At 36.0% G+C, this 19392-nt stretch overlaps 2 protein-coding genes across 5 annotated transcripts in view; one reads left to right on the plus strand and one right to left on the minus strand.

Annotated features, from left to right (window-relative positions):
* LOC100538338 (uncharacterized) overlaps window positions 1-19392 on the minus strand; it is a 137486-nt gene that overhangs the window by 27336 nt on the left and 90758 nt on the right. For all 3 annotated transcript variants that reach the window (XM_073918552.1, XM_073918551.1, XM_073918553.1), the window contains 2 exons: window positions 9607-9648; window positions 8209-8263 (listed from right to left, as the gene is read on the minus strand). The gene's annotated coding sequence lies outside the window, so the exon portion shown is untranslated. The remainder of the gene's footprint in view (window positions 1-8208; window positions 8264-9606; window positions 9649-19392) is intronic.
* The window catches only part of tbkbp1 (TBK1 binding protein 1), a 99862-nt gene continuing 80516 nt past the window's right edge, over window positions 47-19392 (plus strand). Inside the window, exons 1-2 of one of the 2 annotated variants that reach the window (XM_073918549.1) lie at window positions 47-142; window positions 3820-4065. The gene's annotated coding sequence lies outside the window, so the exon portion shown is untranslated. Of the gene's footprint in view, window positions 143-3700; window positions 4066-19392 lie in introns of those variants that run through there. The other variant, XM_021472559.2, reaches the window with a different exon arrangement.

The raw sequence follows: 19392 nt of genomic DNA on the forward strand, positions 1-19392 counted from the left end.
TGCTGCTCATAGCCCTATAAATATAATCATTCAGCACTACATAAACACGTGTGTGTATTGCTAGAGCAATGTGTAGTTTCTGACCCTAAGATCAGAACTGCTTTTTCACATCCTAAACTGTAATGATCACATCAGAATTAAGGTATTGTAATATTAATAATATATAATAATAATAAGGTATTTAATAATAAATATTTTATTATTATTTTGGCTTATTTAAAAATAATCTCTTTTGTGCACAAGTTTAATTGTCACAATTTGTAGACTTATTAAGTGCTGCAGGATAAGCAGATGTAATAAAGTAATTTCAGTTAGTAAAATTGAATTAATCATCATAAAATTAGGATAATTAGGGAAACAACTCTTAGTATAATGATAAAAAAATGTGGCTTTAGAACTTCCCAAAACACTTAACTTTTTACGTAACATTTTTTTTTCAGAACAGATACAAGGACAAACCCATAATGTAAATTATACAATTTCATAATTAAAGTTTAATGTTTTTGAATGGTGAAGGTGTGGTTGAGGACATTATGTTCTATGAAAGTCTACCAGGCCAAATCTATTCTTGCATAACCAGCACAGTCTCCATAAGAAACAAGCCAGTCATGCATATTTCACTTGATCTCTTTCTTTCGAGGCAGCTGTCGGCTGAGGAGTAAACCAGACAATGCCATTCTCAATGGGCTACGACCTTAGACGTATGGCAAAATTGGACAAATCTGTAATTGAACATACTTTAAAAATGAATAAACTGAGCTTGATCAGCTGATTCCCATATGCATTTGCCATAATAATGCACTGTAAAAAAACTATAAGATTAATTAGTCATGACAACATATGCTTTTAGTTCATTGTAACGTACTAAACCAAGTTAATCATGCTCTAACTTAATTATATAAGTTACACAGGCTGTTTTAAGTCAGGTTAACATAATATAAGTTCATGGACTCGGTTCAGCTTCAAAAGGCAACCAGAATTGTTTTACATTGTGGAGGTTGGAGGCGATTTCCCACATAGTAGACCCAGATAAATCAACACGTAGTGGCTTTTTTCATGATTAAATAATTACGACAAGCGTTTCCCATATGTTCAAACATAAAGCTCCAGCTCAGCTAGTGGTCAACGGCGCCATCGTGTGGCCAATTTTATATTGTTTTATATCATACACTATAAAACATTTCCATGTAGAATTGTCCATGCATTTATTGCAATCTCTATACATTTTGACTTATAAACTGGAAATGTTTTAATGTAATTTATAGTTTATAAGTCAAAATGTATAGAGGTTTTAATAAATGCATATAATGCTGGACATTAACGGATAATATCATTGAAAAAAATTTTCACTGGAACTTGGGCTTCATTGCATAAATGTTCTTTCTGTTTTAGCATTTTACTTCATTTATTATTCTTGTTCAGTGTCGATTGTCATCTATCAAGGTATTAAGCTTATAACTTGTTATAGCATTGCCATTTTTGCTACAAATTCACATCAGTAAAAAGTACAAAGACTACAGGATTTAAGATCAAATAGATAAACTAATAAATTACAGATATTATTATATAATATCACTCAGTATCCTTTGGCATAGTCCCTGATATATTAGAAGTCAATGCAGCAGAATGAACCACAAATTATGCTTGCGTATGTTTTATGTGGCAGATGCTCTCCCAGCCACAAATAAATAATATATAAAAGTTAAATTATTACTACTACTACTAATACTACAAATGAAATAGGTATACTAATTTTGAATTTTGATTAATTTTGACCATTAAGATATTGACTTTCAAACATGGTTCTTTATGGAACCTAAAAAAAGATTCTGTTTAGCACCATAAAAGGTTCTGCGATTGTTGCAAGCTGAAGAACTGAAGAGTTGGCATTGTTTAGAAGCATTTTTCCTGGAATGACATACCATTTGTTTGGGGAAATAAAATAATTTTATCGTTATAATAAAACCAAGGTTGTTAAAACTTTTTATGTGAGCCCTTTAAAACCCATGACTAAAATTATCAGACGAGTTGCAATTTTCCTATAAACATTTGGGGTGTAAACTCCAAAGCATTAAGACCTGGGGGCCTGGAGAGAATAAAACATGCCCAGTGGAAATTTCCTTCATGGTCAGACACGGGTCATTGATGTGCTGTTTTGTGCCCTGTTTGAATGGAACAGCTTCGAGCCAAATGTCAGGCTCGCTTTCAGACCATTCCTATTCAATAGCTGTTTTCATAACAAATAATACCCGAATCCACAGAATCAATTGAACTCACAATAAATCTATTGAAGTTACTTATAAATACACATTTTTTATCATCCAAAAACATGTATATATTTAAAAGCTAGGGAATTTCTGTCATGATATGTTCCAATGTTTTATTGTTATAATATACATAAATAGAAATTCATACAATATTCAATACACAAATAAATGCAAAAAACATTGGATTTATGCTGATGTATTTTTATTTGCAAAAAGGTTTAATCTATTTTTGTTTTAGAATTGATTTATTAAATGTACTGTGTGCGTGTTTGTGTGTGTGATTGTGTGTGTGTAAACATTTCTACAGACCACCAGGCAGCCTCCATGAGGCCCCCTGAGGGTCAACAGACTGCAGTCTGAAGCACTGTGCTTTAGATTATTTCGATATTTTTCATACCAAGAAAAATGGTTTCTATAAAACACCAGACTGAAAGATTAATTGAGGAAATGGTCCTATATCAAACTCCCCATTGGATCCGCTTATACAAGTAAATCTGCTGAAATTGTGTATTGAACATGTATGCATATGGCTTCTATATTTTCTAAATGTTGTATAGCAATATCATTTATATTAATGTTGTTGACTGAATATGCCACAAATGCAGTTTTGCAGCTCTCATTCCTGTATTATATTGTATTATATATTTTATATTACAAGTTAGGCGATGCAGTGGCGCAGTAGGTAGTGCTGTCGCCTCACAGCAAGAAGGTCCCTGGTTCGAGCGTTGGCTGGGTCAATTGGCGTTTCTGTGTGGAGTTTGCATGTTTTCCCTACGTTCGTGTGGGTTTCCTCCGGGTGCTCTGGTTTCCACTATAGTCCAAAGTCATGTGGTATGGGAGAATTGGGTAGGCTAAATTGTCCGTAGTGGGCAACCCTGGATTAATAAAAGGACTGAGCCGAAAAGAAAATGAATGAATGAATATTACAAGCTGACCATAATTTGTTCTATATACAGTGCTTAGCATAATAGAGAACACCCCATTTCATTTAAAAATGAATATTTTTTCCATTTCTTAGTGAATATAGGCAATGTATGTTGGTGCATTTAAACAAAACAGATTTATTAAACAGATATATTTATTTAAATAATAGTTTAGTACTCAAACATATTTAGAAATTTAAAGATAATACAATTAAATTCAAGCTAAATATTGCAAAATAATAATAATAATAATAAATTACAACCTACAAAATGTCAATTTTTTTTTCTGCTTCTCTTGATTTTTCCTCTTTAAAAAATTGTATTTAATATTGTTCTGTAACACAAATTTGTTCAAAAATGTGTTTGGACCGTTATTTTGGTAGATAAGCTCCAGATTGGGCTTCAGTACAGACTATATATGCACAAATAAAATAATTTGTATAAAATACAAATTTAAAAGATAGATTTGTGAGAGGTGTACTTATATATGCTGAGCACTGTGGCCTATTTATGCACAGTTGCCTTTAATTAGGTCAAATGAAAAACACAAACGTTTTGAAAGAAAAATAACAGGTTAAATTACTATGGTTTGAAACGAATGTTATTGTTTTTACCCATACCGCAAGCAGGACTCTCTAGGACCCGAAACAACCAGGAAGTAAAGCCCATCTAAGCAGGACATGAGGGTTGTCGGTGATGTTTTCTCTTGAATCTTCAGCAGTGGCGCTCAAACTCCTCTCTCTCTCTCTCTCTCTGATCCCTCACTGAGCGCATCTGAACCAACAACAGCATCAGCCTCATCATCCTCCAGCACTTCTCTAGTGTCTGGCCCTTCACTGAAGACATGACGGCAGACGACGGATCTATAAACCACCGTGAGTGCGCTTATTATTCACAGGATATGCATATTGCTTGTGTGTGGAATATTGCAGTGCGGGTTACATCATTACGGGCTTTACAGTGGCAAACAGCGCACAGCCATGTTTTACAGAGCGCTTTACAAATGTCCGTGTAAATGCAACGCAAGGCGACACGGGAAGCGTTGCGTGTTCGTTATGCACCCATGTAGTCATCTTTAGCATTGCACAAATAGAATAAACACCAGATTGCTGAAACAAAAGAATGCGCTTGCGTGTTTGACATCAGCATCGCTTTGCTGCTGCAAGTGTAGATCGCCAAATGCAACAAAAACTGCGCTGTAATTAAATCATGTTGAGATTGAATCATGGAAAATGCTGTTTATGTGATACTATTATACTGTATATACTAGCTATACATTTTTAATTTGATTCCAATTATGACCAGTCTATGTGGAGAAACAGCAGCGGGTGATGTGGTTTGTCCCGTACTACACTATAAATAACTTTTTCCTCTCTGTAGAGCACCCGTGCATGAAGGATAATGCTTGAGATGACATTCCGACACTCACTTTTGTCCTTTATGAAGGAAAGAGTTTACATGATGACACGTTACAATTGATATAAGCCAGAAAACTTAGAGGAATATATTGATGGCATCATAGGTTTGCTGTGTTGTGTAATGAGACACGACCGCATTATAGTAAGCTGATGTGGCGAGTGATGGATAATCTCACTTAATATAATTGTTTCGTGGCACTGAGATGTTCAAGATTACAGCATTTGATTGTTTGAAAGAGTAATATTTATAATAGAGCTGGGATGTGAATATTTTGTGCAGGTCTCATGTCTGTTGTTATGTGGTTTAGCAGACGGTCATTTGTAACGATGCACTGGACAGCTCCAGGTGCTGAAGCGCCTTTACAACAGGATTATAAATGAAACATTTAACTCCCATGAAATGGAATGACACGCATTAAACTGCTGGAGCTTGTAGTTTTTCATTATAAGAAGTTTTAGAAATTTTAAATTATTTGGAAATGTATTTTTAAAATGGTAAAAGAATGGAAAACAAATGGAAAATGGAAAACAAAGCCATTTGACTGCCCCTCCACCAAACGGTTGACCATGTTTTTACTGTTTTGAATAATGACTGTTAAAGTCATTTCAAGATTGACTCTTTTAAATAATGGCTTACACACATAGCATTGTTGATTTATAAAAAAATAAAATAAAACAAACATAATTCTGTTGTACTACCACACTTGATTTTGGTTTTGTTGTAAAAAAAAAAAAAAAAAAAAAACAAGAAAACATATTAAATGAGAATCTGAAATAATTTATAGTATACTTCAAAAATAAAAATTCATTTTGAATATAAAAAAATGGTCTTACCATATTTTTAGATTTGTCATAGTATTAATTGTGGCACTTTTACCATAAACCAACATATCAACCATTTGGTAAAGTCTGATGTTTTAGAAATTATGGCATATGTTGAAAAATAAATGCACTGAGTGTGTTTACTAGGGACATTAGGAGTTAAGAAATGCAATCCAAACATTTTATTTTCTTGGTGAGGTTGTTAAAGGGTTAAAATGATAATAATATGCAATGACAATACTAAGCATAAATGCCTTATAAAATAATGTATAGTATAAAAGAGGTGCTTTTGGTAACACTTCATTTGATATCATTATTTTAGGTTACTTTAAATTATGTATAATCACTTGCAATACCCGAAAAGGTACCCTTAAAAAGCAATTACATAGGGCACAAATGTACTACATTATTTCTGTATTCTCTAGATATTCTGTATTCTGTTTTAATTAATTAACATAATGACAGAAAATTGCTAGTATTTTAATTAAGTACACGTACTCAATTAACATTACTCATTAGTTTAAAAGTATAATTAAACTCTAACAAAGGCATTCTGTAACATTTTACTTGCTACAACTTTTAATTTTGGAGGGAAAAAAGGTCTTACAATTATTGTAATATTTTTAGAGCTATTGGTATTACAAAAAAGCATATCAGACTTGTAATAGCCAAAACTTATTATAAATAAAATATTAATTATAAATATTATAAAAATAGCAACATATCTACAATATATATATAATTTTACATTTATTCATCTGAAACACAATCAATGTATTTTAAGTTCTGTAAACAAGCTGCTAGTTGAACAAAACAAATGAACAGTTTGATGTTTTAGTGAGGAGATACAATGTTATCCTGCATGTTGTATCTTTAATGATATTATTTAATGAATATGCCACATCACAATACTTCAGAGCAAGATTTGTTTTCAACAAGTCAGACATTATTTGTTCTCAGTTGCATAGCGTATTAAAAAGCAATGTGTGATGGCTGACTGCATCATGCTTTAAGCATTCCTTGAAAGGAAATACTTGCAGGAACCAACACTGGACCTTGACAGCAACTGCCCCATCTTTTAATTTTTCTCCTCTGTTTGGAGCCTTGACTTGATTATTGTGCACTTAATTAGCAGCACCGCCTTTTTTCCTGGTGGGAGACTGTCTGCGGGAGCTAATTTAAGGGTCTGACGTTGGGAGGTGAATCACGTTAGCCTCTCAGCTATTCCCAGTCACAAAGCACTTCTCATGTTGCCCGATGTTGCAACATGTAATTATGATTTATGCTGCTTTCAAATGGCTTTTGTTAGACCTGAAAAAAACACACTATTTGTTCTTTTATACTTCACATTTATATTTTATTCACCTTTAAGAAATTGGCCAGCTGTGAGCAGGTTGGAGGTGTGTAAGATATGAATCAGGCTGGCGGAGATAGGAGGAATTGGTGAATTTATGAAGAGGCTCATTTGTAAGTGTCAAGAGATGAGGTTTGCCACCCGTGTGTCATCAACAATGACTTACATTCAGAACTGTGTAGTCCTCACCTCATTTTGCTCATTTACTCTTTAAAATAAACATTCTTACTGGCATTTATGGTTTCATGAAGACCTTTAAGGATTTATGGAACTTTTTTGAATGCACAAAAGATTATTGATTGGAGTTATAACAGAGCACAAATCTCACAGTTCAAATAACATTATGTTTTTTTAGTCGTTGGTTTCCAAATATTACAAAAACAGAACTGCAAAAATCTTTTGGTTTTAACAAACAGATCCTGTCATTTTATTTAAAATAAGATGAAGAAATAATCAGCTGAATAAAAATTAATTGTAAAATATTCATTACTGGGAAAAATTCACTGTTACTACTACTGTTGCCGATAATGCTAAAGCATATATTTGGTATAAAATGTATTTTAAAATGTATATTTAGTCTAAATTTTCAAAAATTAATTCAGTTATTTACACATAAATCCTCATGTTTTATTGCTAGATGTGTCATTTTTGAAGAATTATTCAGTGGCATATTTTTTAATGACTGGTTGTCGCTACCTATTGGTTAAGTTATGTAATTGCTGCCTACAACTTTCATTTTTGAGAGTCTTTAAATGCACAGGATGGTGGTTTTAATCTACCATAAACGTCTGTGGCTTTATCTAAACTATAAACTATTATCCCAGTACTTGTGTGTTATTTTTGAAAGTCGATTATTATGGAGTAGTGGATTATTGATAGGTTTCTGCAGATTTCTGCAGGTTTCGGCAGAAGCTTACATCAAATAACAGTCACCATGCTTGAGGTATGGTTCAAACTGATTGAGCAGTATAACCAACAAGATCGTATAATGATGGTAAAATGGGTGGCGTTGGACCATAACTTTAAACCGGGACAATTAAAATGTTTTTTAGAGTTAAAAATATGTAAATAATTTGGACAATAAAGACTTTTACTGCTACCTGCAAATTCAAGATTACTTTGAAAGGGAATATAAAGCAAAAGACATTTCGGGTTTGAATGAATTAATAAAACTAAGATTCTTATAGGAATATTTGTAAAATAATTTCTTCTTTCTACCAAACCTTTATGAGAATGGAAAAGATTCCACAAACTACATTAAGCAGAAATGGGAAAGAGAGTTAGCGGAAGAAATTCTAATTGAAAAATGGCTTTCTGCCTGTAAGATACAATTAGCTGTTCGCTAATGTTGAAAGAATTTGCTTGGAAAAATCTAGTACGTTTTTTTATTACCCTCAAAATTGAAAGCAAACAATTGTCCATACCTCAAAGTTGCTGGAGAATATGTGGGAAGGTTGATGTAGATCATCTTCATATTTTCTGGAGCAAAAATGTTAGGTTTTATTCTAAAAGGAAAAGATCTTATAGGATACTATATACCAAAAGACTTAATTACAAATTAACTTGGAAACTATGAAGAGGTGGTAGTGTAGAAGGATTTTTACCTTGTAAATATATTAAATGTGGCAAGAGTATTACCAGATACTGGTATAAGCATGACTCCCCCTCTATTAGTGATTGGATTGAAATTGTGAAAGAAATAAGCAATATGGAAGAATTTACATTCCTTTTGAGCCCTGAAAAGGACTTATTTTTAAATCATTGGAAGCAATGGATTAATAATTGCATTGTTAACTACTGTTGAATGCATTAAATCTGGAACAAAGTAATCCCCCAATGTTTTTTTTTTATTGAATTATTATTAATTTTGTATGTATTTATTATTTTTATATGCAATACAGCAAAATTGTATATTTCTGAACGTGAAATGATCCTGTTATCCTGTTGTAAAATTTAAATAATTTCTCAATAAAAATAAAGTAACATAAAAAGTATTTACAAATATATATATATATATATATATATATATATATATATATATATATATATATATATATATATATATATTAAGAATTTTTTACAAGCATGTGTTTTAAGTTATTTGATTAATAAAAATGGCAATAAAACTCATTTTTAAGAGAGTGCAAGCAGATGGCACAATTTAGCATTGTTAAATATCATCAGCAAGCTAGCTAGAAGCTTATTTTTCGAACTAAATGATTCAGAGGAGCTAAGACATTTGAAGCTTTCAACTTGCATACATTTTTCATTTTTCTTTTAAATCCAAATGCCTAAAAGTGCAGTCAGAGTCCCATAGGCAAGTCTTGGCTGTCTTCTGTTGTACTGTTTGATACTAAAACAGCTTAACCTTAATTATAACCAGAAAAGATTCAACAAAATACCTACTATTTACACCTACTATTTTATGTATTAAACAGTTTTATTAAGTTTGTATTATGTATTAAGTTTTTTCTTTGATTTTTTTTATTATTTATTGTTGTTGTATGCACTGCAAAAAATGCTGGGTTCCACACATTTGATTTGTGTTGGAACAACATGAAAGAATTAAGTTCACTTATTAGTTTTTTTTTTACAAATGTAAGTGCATTGAATATAAAACAAATAAGTTGTTCTACAAAAATGCAGGAGTTGTGTTATTTCAGATTATTTTAATTAAGAAGTCATTTTTAAAACTGTCCCCATTCACACATTGATATGCAAAAATCATTCAGCATGTCACTTTGTAAAGAAACAATGAATGCACAAGTACTCATGTATGGCATTCAGTATAGGCTTAACATGTAGACTGTGTTGATCCTTACCTTGCAAAACAGACTTGTGAGGCAGCATAATGGTTTAATGATCTGTAACAAAATAGAGAGAGCTTTAGTGATTACAAATGGAACATGTATTTATTACTACTGTACAACACCAACTTTTCATTAGAAATATCATCAAAAGTAATAAGAGGTTAGTTAAAATTGTACATTTACACACAATTGATAACCATTAACCAAGCTCTGCTTTCAGAATTTTTTTTAGCTCAACTGACAGAAATGGAACACACAGGATTATGAGATATCAAAGGCAGTGAAGGATACATCGATACAGCCTTCAACAATCGATCGGATTAGGGTTCAGATGTGCTTTGATGCCTTCACCTTGGAATGCATTGTTTTAAAGACAGACACTTCAAGCCTTCAGAATAAGGTTTTACAAGCTCTTATTTTTGGTTTTACTGGGAGATGATGACAGTATTAGTTTTAAAAACTTGCACTTTGAGGCTCATTTTCAAAATTTTCTATCGTCAGACCGCAAAGTTGCTGTTGTCATGTAAACGAAAGACTTCATTTTTTGCAACTGACCATGAGAAATGAATATTGACGTGATATTTTGCTGATGCTTTTCTCTTTTCTCAAGTCCAAACTAGCTGCATTCTATATTGAAGGCAAAAACAGAACATTACTCAAGGAGTATTCATACACTCTAAAATCCAAAAAGTTAAAGTAACTCAAACCATATAAGTTCAATTAATCCTAATGAGTACTGTGAACTTAATCCATTTGAGTAAAGAAAACAATTTGAGCACAGTACAACCCAATAAATGAATAGAACTCATACCAACTGAGCACTGTGAAATTCAATAAGTTAAGTCAACACAAACCGTTTGAGGACCCGATCGCTACAAACCATTTGAGCTAATAAACTAATCTATATGAGTACTGTGAACTTACTCCATTTAAGTTGAAGTAATGAGGTATTTAGGAGTTCAAAACGAATGATAGTAAAGTTATAAAACTGAAGTAGACAGTCAAATCACATTGACAGCATACTGTAGTAAAGTTTCTTTTAAGGAAAGTCTGTTTACTTGGCAGCCATATGTGCAAAACCTTCAGGCAGTTCATGCAAAACTATGGGCCCTATCATACACTGGGCGAAATGAGGCGCAATACATATTTGGAGTAATTTGTTGCTATTTTTAGACCAAAGGAACTCTAATTTTCAAGTTTTGCGCCACATTGTTTAAATAGCAAAATCCTTTTGCATCACTTTGTGGACTCATGGGCGGGCAGGTCTATAAAGGAGGTGTGTAAAGGCGTGTTGCTATTTTAAGGAACTAAAGTAGACTTTGTAATTGACCAGCTAAAGCTATCAAAAGCCTGAAATCTCAAAAACTGCTTGCTGAACTTGCAGTTAAATTACATAATTCAAATCAATAACAAAATTTGAAGTGACCTGTCCTATTACTTTTGTTGCTTAAGTTCTAATTACATTTAAAACAATTTCTAGCTACTGTGCATGTCAAAGATTGGCAAGTATTTCATCACATGAAAATGTTTCAGGGATAACCAGAGGACTCAGTTACAAAATCTGGAAAAATACAGACAAAACCTGAAGAAAAATGGACACTTGGAAGATATGTTATATCTTTTTTTTCCTGTCAGAGGCAGGGCAAGCATGCAATAGTCACCAAATGACAGGGATTGCCATAACAAACAAGCAAACCTGTACAAACCCCACCCCAAAGCAATTAATGTAGCTAATCTGACTGGAAGGCGAGACTTGCTTTGCTGTGTCAGCCATACTGAGCATTGCAATGGCCGTGGCTGGCTGAAAACTAAAAGTCCATGTGCACATACCCCATTGTTTCACATAATTTAGCCATTTTGAGTTAAATGTACTTATACAAATACCTTGCTTCTTCATTTTGTTCTTCAAACAGAGGTAATGAGCTGTCCCATTTTTAATGCATTTCAATTAAAGTGATCACTTTCAGTAGTTTTGAACTGAAAGGTGGTTCTAAGATTCACTGATTAAAAAAAACAATAAAAAGTGAAACATTTCTCCTTTAAGATCTTTCTCAGTAGGATTCAGTTCACTGAGCCACGAACAATACAAACTAAGCACTTGAACATGCACACTTGTAATGCACTCACAAAGTACTTCAGCACCCCGTGGACAGATAATCATGATTCATGGCCAAACTAGTATGATTTCATTACATTCTACGTTTCTTTCATACCTCCCATGAATAATTTAGGAAGACGTTTATGTAAGGTACTTGCAGCCTGGCAAACTTTTGCTTGTGGGCCTTAGCAACTCCATCAGATGGAATATTCATGAATGGCAGGGCAGGTCACGCAGACCCAAGCGAGGTTAAAACTGAAATAGAATGAGTCATTAAGCCCAAGGTGATGTGATGCTTCTTCTCCATCAGTCAGACTTTTGACAGATCTTGCAAAAGCTGTCAGAGGATTCCGTACCTTCCTGTCTTTTGTTCTTGATTCCTGTTTTTTTAAAGCAGCCCAGGGTCCCTCAGTACAGAACAGATGGTAAAATGTTCCTTTTGATCTTCTTTTCAGGTTTCCAGAGTTTTCTGGCTGTCGCATGAATCACAAGTGCATTTGTTTGAAGAAATTGTCTGTTTATATGTGCTGAGCATGAATTGGCAATAAATAGTCAACTTCTTTTTATAGTTATAGGGGCTTCCTTGCTATCTGGTGCTTGTTATGGTCTGGCACTGAGTGAATCTGACCCATGGCCAGACTGATAAACTAAACTAAAAAACAAAACTAAAAATGCACCAAACTTCAACCCAAATGTGTCAGAGCCAGATGGTGACCGTTGTTTTGTCTCTTCAGCTACAAAGATGGATGTTATTTATAATGTATATATTTAGAGCTGCACGATTAATCATTAAAATTGAGCAATCTGGATTTAAACATACTGTACATTTTACCGGCTACATTATTAGGTTCACCTTACCAGTACTGGATTGGACTCCCGTTTGGCTTCAGAACCGCCTAAATCCTTTGTGGAATAGATTCAAAAAGGTACTGGAAATAATACTCTGACACATATTGACATGATAGCATCAAGCAGTTGCTGCAGATTTGTTGGCTGCATATCCATAATGCCAATCTCCCACCACATTCCAAAGGTCCTATATTGGATTGAGATCTGGTACTGTGGAGGCCATTTGAGTACATCGTCTGAGATGATTCACACTTTATGATATGGCGTGTTATACTGCTGGAGGTAACCATCAGAAAATAGGTACACTGGGGTCATAAAGGGGTGGACATGGTCAGCAACAATACTTAGGTTAGCTGTGACATTGATATGATGATTGATTGGTACTAATGGGCCCAACGTGTGACAAGAAAATATTTCCTACACCATTAAACCACCACCACCACCACCACCAATCTGAACCATTAATACAAGGCAGGATGGATCCATGTTTTCATATTGTTGACTCAAAATTCTGACCCCACCATCCAAATGGCGCAGCAGAAAGCAAGACTTGTCAGACCAAGCAACATTTTTCCAATCTTCCATTGTCCAATTTTGGTGAGCTTGTGCAAATTGCAGCCTTAGTTCTCTGTTCTTAGCTGACAGGAGAGGCATCCGGTATGGTCTTCTGCTGCTGTAGCCCATCTGCCTCAAGGTTGGACGTGTTGTGAATTCAGAGATGCACTTCTATAGTTACTGCTGCCTTTCTATCAGCTCAAACCAGTCTGCCCATTCTCCTCTGACCTCAGGCATCAACAAGGCGTTGGCGCCCACAGAGCTGACACTTACTGGATATTTTCTTTTCTTTTTTTTTTGGACCATTCTCTGTAAACCCTAGAGATGTTTGTGTGTGAAAATCCCAGTAAATCAGCAGTTTTTGAAATGATCAGACCAGCCCGTCTGGCACTAACAACCATGCCACCTTCAAAGTCACCTAAATTATCTTTCTTCCCCATTCTGATGCTCGGGTTGAAGTGCAGCAGATCATCTTGACCATGTCTACATGCATTGAGTTGCTGCCATGTGATTGGCTGATTAGAAATTTGCCTTAAGGAGCAGTTGGACCTAATAAAGTGGCCGGTGAGTGTATAAGTCTGGATTTGTGTCTAGAAATTGGCATGTATGTTTATGAAGCTACACATACTCAAGTTTCTATCATTCGTTAAAACTAGGCTTTAAAAATAAAATTATTATAAAATATGTTTAAATTGATTGAATCAACGAACATTTTATCATAATCTAGTAATTAAAGTAAAACTTTTGTTTAACTGAAGAATCTGGATATTGAAAACAGATTCTCAGAATATTCAGAATCATGCAACTTGTATTAGTTTTTAAATATAAATTGTAAGTGAGTGTTTGATGACTGTAAATCTTTACTTAAAAAAAGGAAATGGTCATGCACAACTAACTACAGTATATAGCCAGTATGAGCTGATAAGAAAAATGTAAAGAAGTTTGTTTACTTACATTAATAAGCTAAATCCCTTAAAATTAGCTTCTAATGAAAGGAACTACTGTATACAATCATTTACTATATAGAAAATGGACTTTGTTTATATTTTGAATAATTATAATTATACCTGTTTTGGCTGAGTGTCTAAGTAATGAGTTTATGGGTCAGTGATACAAACAAAACCTTTAAAGATAACTGATAGATGCAAAAGCCATCATTTTTAAGCAAATGTACAGTAGTCAACATTTGAAGTGGATCAAAACCTTGTCCTAAAAGGATTTAACAATGCCCTTGCTTGTCTTGGGACTATTTTGAAAAGCCTTTTTGATCCACTTCAAATGTTGACTACTGTATGATCACAAATCTGTAGAAACCAAGAAATCAATTGCTTTTTGTTGGCTAAAAACAACAATAAAAATGTAATTAAAAGTCTAAATAGGCTGTTCCCACAAAAAGCCATTATGACTTATAGAAAATGTTAGCATGGAAAAAAAATCCCTGGTCAGGAAAATCTTAGTCAAAAGTTAGGCAGTTTCATTCTGCAGTTTGAAGCTTTTTTTGACAAAATAGATTGATTGCCGGATTGTCAAAGACCCGGCTGCTTGGCAGGAAGCAGTTTTTTCTCATTTGTGAGTACTTCAACACATCAGAGTCAAGCACAGCGAGCCATTTTTCAAAGATGACATCTCCATCCTGCCCTCATCCTCATGCCGTCCCTGCGCTTTGCATTCATCACCATGTCACGACAGAGTCTGTGTCCACACACTCTGAATGCAGGTCAATAGCAAGGTTGCGGTCATCTGATTGAAGCCCAAACCTTCCCCCACCATGCTGTTGCTGTGTAGGTAGTAATTTATCATGCAGAAACAGTCAAGGGATATTCAAAGTACTTTAAAATGACCTCTGGATGTGGCTGGGTGGACAGACAGGTGCCCTTTGTCTTCTACTTTTCAAAACGCTGACACTCATGCGCATATAACTCCCCCTCGCTTTACATTTTATTCTCCTCGTTTTTGTTATCTACCTGCCCATTTTGTCTTTCTCTGATAGTCTGCGGTTGTTGTGCTCTGTCATTTTCCCTCCATATCCCAAGTGTGTATTTCCGTTTATCTTACATAACTGGAATCAGAGGTGATGACCTTCACACTCCTCTATATGCGCCACAGTCACTCTCTGGGAATTGCTGGCAATAAGCAAGCCGGAGGAACTGCTGTCTCCTGTTTGCTTGCTCATTTAAATCTGGCTTGGGGTGGTCTGAATAATAAACCACAGATAAAATGCTAATCTTTAAGAAAATAAAAAAGATTATTCTCTGGAATCTGGAATACAAAATGAAACCACTTTATAATCAATCTCAAAAGGACAAAACAGTACAAATAAATGTTTTTTTTTTTTTTTGCTTTTTTCTAAAGAAGAAATATTTTATTCTTGCCAAGGCTGAATTTATTTGGACAAAATACTGTAAAAACGGTAGTTATATGAAATAGTATTTTAATTCAAACAAACTGTATTCTGTTTTAAAATGTATTACATTCCTGTGATGGCAAAGCTGAATTTTCTGCATCATTATGGCAGCTTTCTGTGTCACATGAACCTTCAGAAATGATTCTAATATGCTGATTTTAAGTGTTCCTTGTAAAAAGCAATGCCAAACAATTTCAGTGCTTACAATATACAGTAAAAATAAAAAATAAAAAATTATCTGCTTTAATTTGGAATACATGGAGTCTCAACCACAAACAAATGCAGTGACGCAGTAACAATGAGGTCAAAGGTTTATATTTATTGATTGATTTACAACAGCTTCAAATGGGGCTCAAATAATTGCAATCAATAACAGGAACTATCCATTTTAAAATATTACTTTTAATATCAAGTGAATTTTTCACATTTTTGCTTTAAAGGCACAATGTTGAATTGAATTTCTAAGTTGAATTTTATTAAATGGGATAGCCCCTTGAGATGAACCATCTCATTTTCGAGGGACTTCGTAAATCAAACAGAGTACAACACATCATAACAAGCATACAGTATAGCTGAAAAAAACAAGCAAACAAGCAACACACTTTACCTGAACCCCACAATCTGAACCTTTAAGCAAACAAAAACTTATAAAAATGATTTACAAATTAATAATAAGTATTTAAGTTGGAACTGAAATTAATAACAAATTCAGTTACAAATTCATCAACATTTTCTTTTTAGCTTAGTCCTTTTATTAATCTAGGGTTGACACAGCGGAATGAACTGCCACATTTACAAGTTGTTTTTAAAAAAAAAAGAAAATAAATGAGTCCTGAACAGACTAAATGACTTCATTGATCTAAAAGAAGCTTTGTATTGAAAAGATCTATGGCCACCTTCTGTTGTAATAATCATTGGAACAAAAAAAGTGATTCTGTTGCGTGTATATCGAAGAGAATATGAGGTATTTTCATATGTATGACTTTTCTATTTCAATAGCCATAAACCACTAGAATAGTGTTTTAAAAAAATCTATAGAAATAAGCCATTTTAACTAGTGACACAAACATTGTCTTGTGTCTTCATCATAAACAGTCAAGTTCCAGTTTTGTTTAATAGAAAACAGGGAAACACCAAAGACGCTTTGATATGTTGTGCATTTTATTATACTGCACAGAGCAGCATTATGACAAAACCCTAAAATGTATTTCATGCTGTACATCACGCTTGTCTCTATGCAGCATTGCTTCAGCCATTTTATGACTTTCAGTCTTGCTTTATACCCAAGTTTATTGTAGTTAACTAAAATGTACTGTACAAAAAAAATACACAAAAGAAAAATCGAAAACTAGAATTGAAAAACATTTTCATTAAATGAAATAAAAATAAAAACGAGAGTTTTGAAAAAGACTAGAACTAACTGAAACTGTATTGTGTACATACTCAACTAACTTAAACTAACTAAAATTACAGCAAAAACGTCCTTTACTTTAGTCTTTGTGAAATGCATTTAATATCCAGAATGCCTTTTAGAAGTAAATCTATTTCTTCAAATCCTGATGTCGTTGGTCAGATCAAGCAGTCCACCTCCAGTCAGTCTGTTGCTCCTGCGACAAAAGCAACGGCTGGACATGACAGCAGCACGGTGACAGCATTAAATATGGACCAAACAGACACTTAAAAGTATTAATTTAATTAATATGTTTGTGTCAGGGTTCTTAAAGAGACACAAATGCAGGCTTGAGAGAATCAGGGGAATTTATTTTCAATATCCAAACAAAATATCTTTCTAGAAAAAGATCCAAAAAAATCCAGCCAGGAGGGAAAAAGCGGAACAAAAAGGTATCTGGGCTGTCTGCAACTGACAACAGTCCTGGCACAAATATTTCCGGTGGAGGTCGTCCCCTTCGTGAACCTCAGACAAGAAAAAACAAAACAAAACAGCCGGAATAAAGTCACACAAAAATAACAGAAATTCAGTTGCCTTCTCAACTATACCCGGCAGGGGGCGCTCGATGAGGCGGACGTGTGGGGGATGCTGAGCAGCGAGTGAGAGAGAGAGGAAGCCGGTGTTTTGGAGAAGGCCGGCGGGCTCCGAGAGCGAGAGGAAGTCCGGTCTGGAATAGAAGGAGATGAGGAAAAAAGACCCAACACTGGATGTAAGGACCTGGCGTTGCAGCGACACGGAAATCCCACTGGATAGCGCAGAGAGAGAGAGGAAGAGAGAGAACAAGACAAGACAGGACAGGACACGACACGAGTGGCTGAGCGTAAGCGCACTCGCAAATAACGATCTAGCACAAGACAACACACACACGGGGAATAAATAGAGCAGAAGGAGAGCTACTCATGGACTGCAGGTGAGTGGCATCAATTATGTAAATAGAAAGATTGGGTAACAAGGGGGAGGGATGCCTTAGGTAAACACGAGGTGACAGATCAAAACAACATTCACGTGCCCTCGTGACATGTAAACAAACATACACAAGAAGACAGCGTGATCAGACTGGGGATGTGACAGTACCCCCCTCCCTACGAACGCCACCAGGCGTTGCATGGAGGGGCTCACCTCGTTGCCGACGGAAGTCCCTGACCAGCGCCTGATCCAGAATATCCCGGGCCGGAACCCAGCTCCTTTCCTCTGGACCATAACCCTCCCAGTCCACAAGGTATTGAAAGCCCCGACCTCTCCGTCTGACATCTAGCAATCTCCGCACAGTATAAACTGGGGAACCATCCACTAGGCGGGGGGGAGGGGGGGTTGGGGCAGATGGAGCAAGAGGTGAGTACAGCACAGGTTTAACCCTAGATACATGAAAAGTAGGGTGTACCCGACCAAGCGTGGGGGGGAGCTTGAGCTGTACCACCACCGGACTCAAGACCTTGGTGATCCGGTATGGTCCAATGAACCTGGGTGCCAACTTGCGTGAGGCTACCCTAAGAGGCAGGTCCTTAGTGGAAAGCCATACTCTTTGACCACACCTGTAGCGGGGAGCAGGAGTCCGATGTTGGTCAGCCGCTGCTTTAGTCCGTCTATTAACCCGGGCCAAGGCCTCCCTAGCTCTCTTCCAAGTGCGGCGACACCGCTGGACAAACGCAAGGGCAGACGGGACAGCAGCTTCGGGTTCCTGTGAGGGAAACAAAGGAGGTTGGAAACCCACGGAGCATTGAAATGGAGACATACCTGTAGCAGATGACGGGAGGGAGTTATGAGCATACTCCACCCAGGGCAGTTGTTGGCACCAAGAGCTAGGATTGTGGGACGTCAGGCAGCGGAGAGTACGTTCCAAATCCTGGTTTGCCCGCTCGGACTGCCCGTTGGTCTGGGGATGGAATCCAGAAGACAGACTCGTTGAGGCCCCGATCTGTCGGCAGAATTCCTTCCAAAACCGGGAGACAAATTGGGGGCCCCTATCAGAGACCACATTGACCGGAAGACCATGAATCCGGAAAACGTGATCAATCACCACCTGTGCTGTCTCCTTGGCTGAGGGGAGCTTGGGGAGGGGAATGAAATGGGCTGCTTTGGAAAAGCGGTCCACCACCGTGAGGATAAAGGTGTTGCCTTTAGATTCAGGAAGACCAGTGACAAAATCAAGGGCCAAGTGTGACCAGGGGCGGGAAGGGATGGGAAGAGGACGGAGCAGACCAACGGGAGGTGCATTGGACGTCTTGTTCCGAGCACAAACCGAGCAGGCAGCCACGAACTGCCTGACGTCCTTGGCCATAGATGGCCACCAAAATCGCTGGCGGATGGCAGCCAGTGATCTCCGAACTCCTGGGTGGCAGGTCAACTTGGAGGAATGACCCCACTGGATAACTTCTGAGCGCATCTTGGCTGGAACAAACAGTTTGCTCGCCGGGACCCCCCTCGGTATTGGACCCATCCGTC

Source organism: Danio rerio, chromosome 12 (genome assembly GCF_049306965.1).
Source record: "Danio rerio strain Tuebingen ecotype United States chromosome 12, GRCz12tu, whole genome shotgun sequence".
In the NCBI taxonomy this organism is placed as follows: Eukaryota; Metazoa; Chordata; class Actinopteri; order Cypriniformes; family Danionidae; genus Danio; species Danio rerio.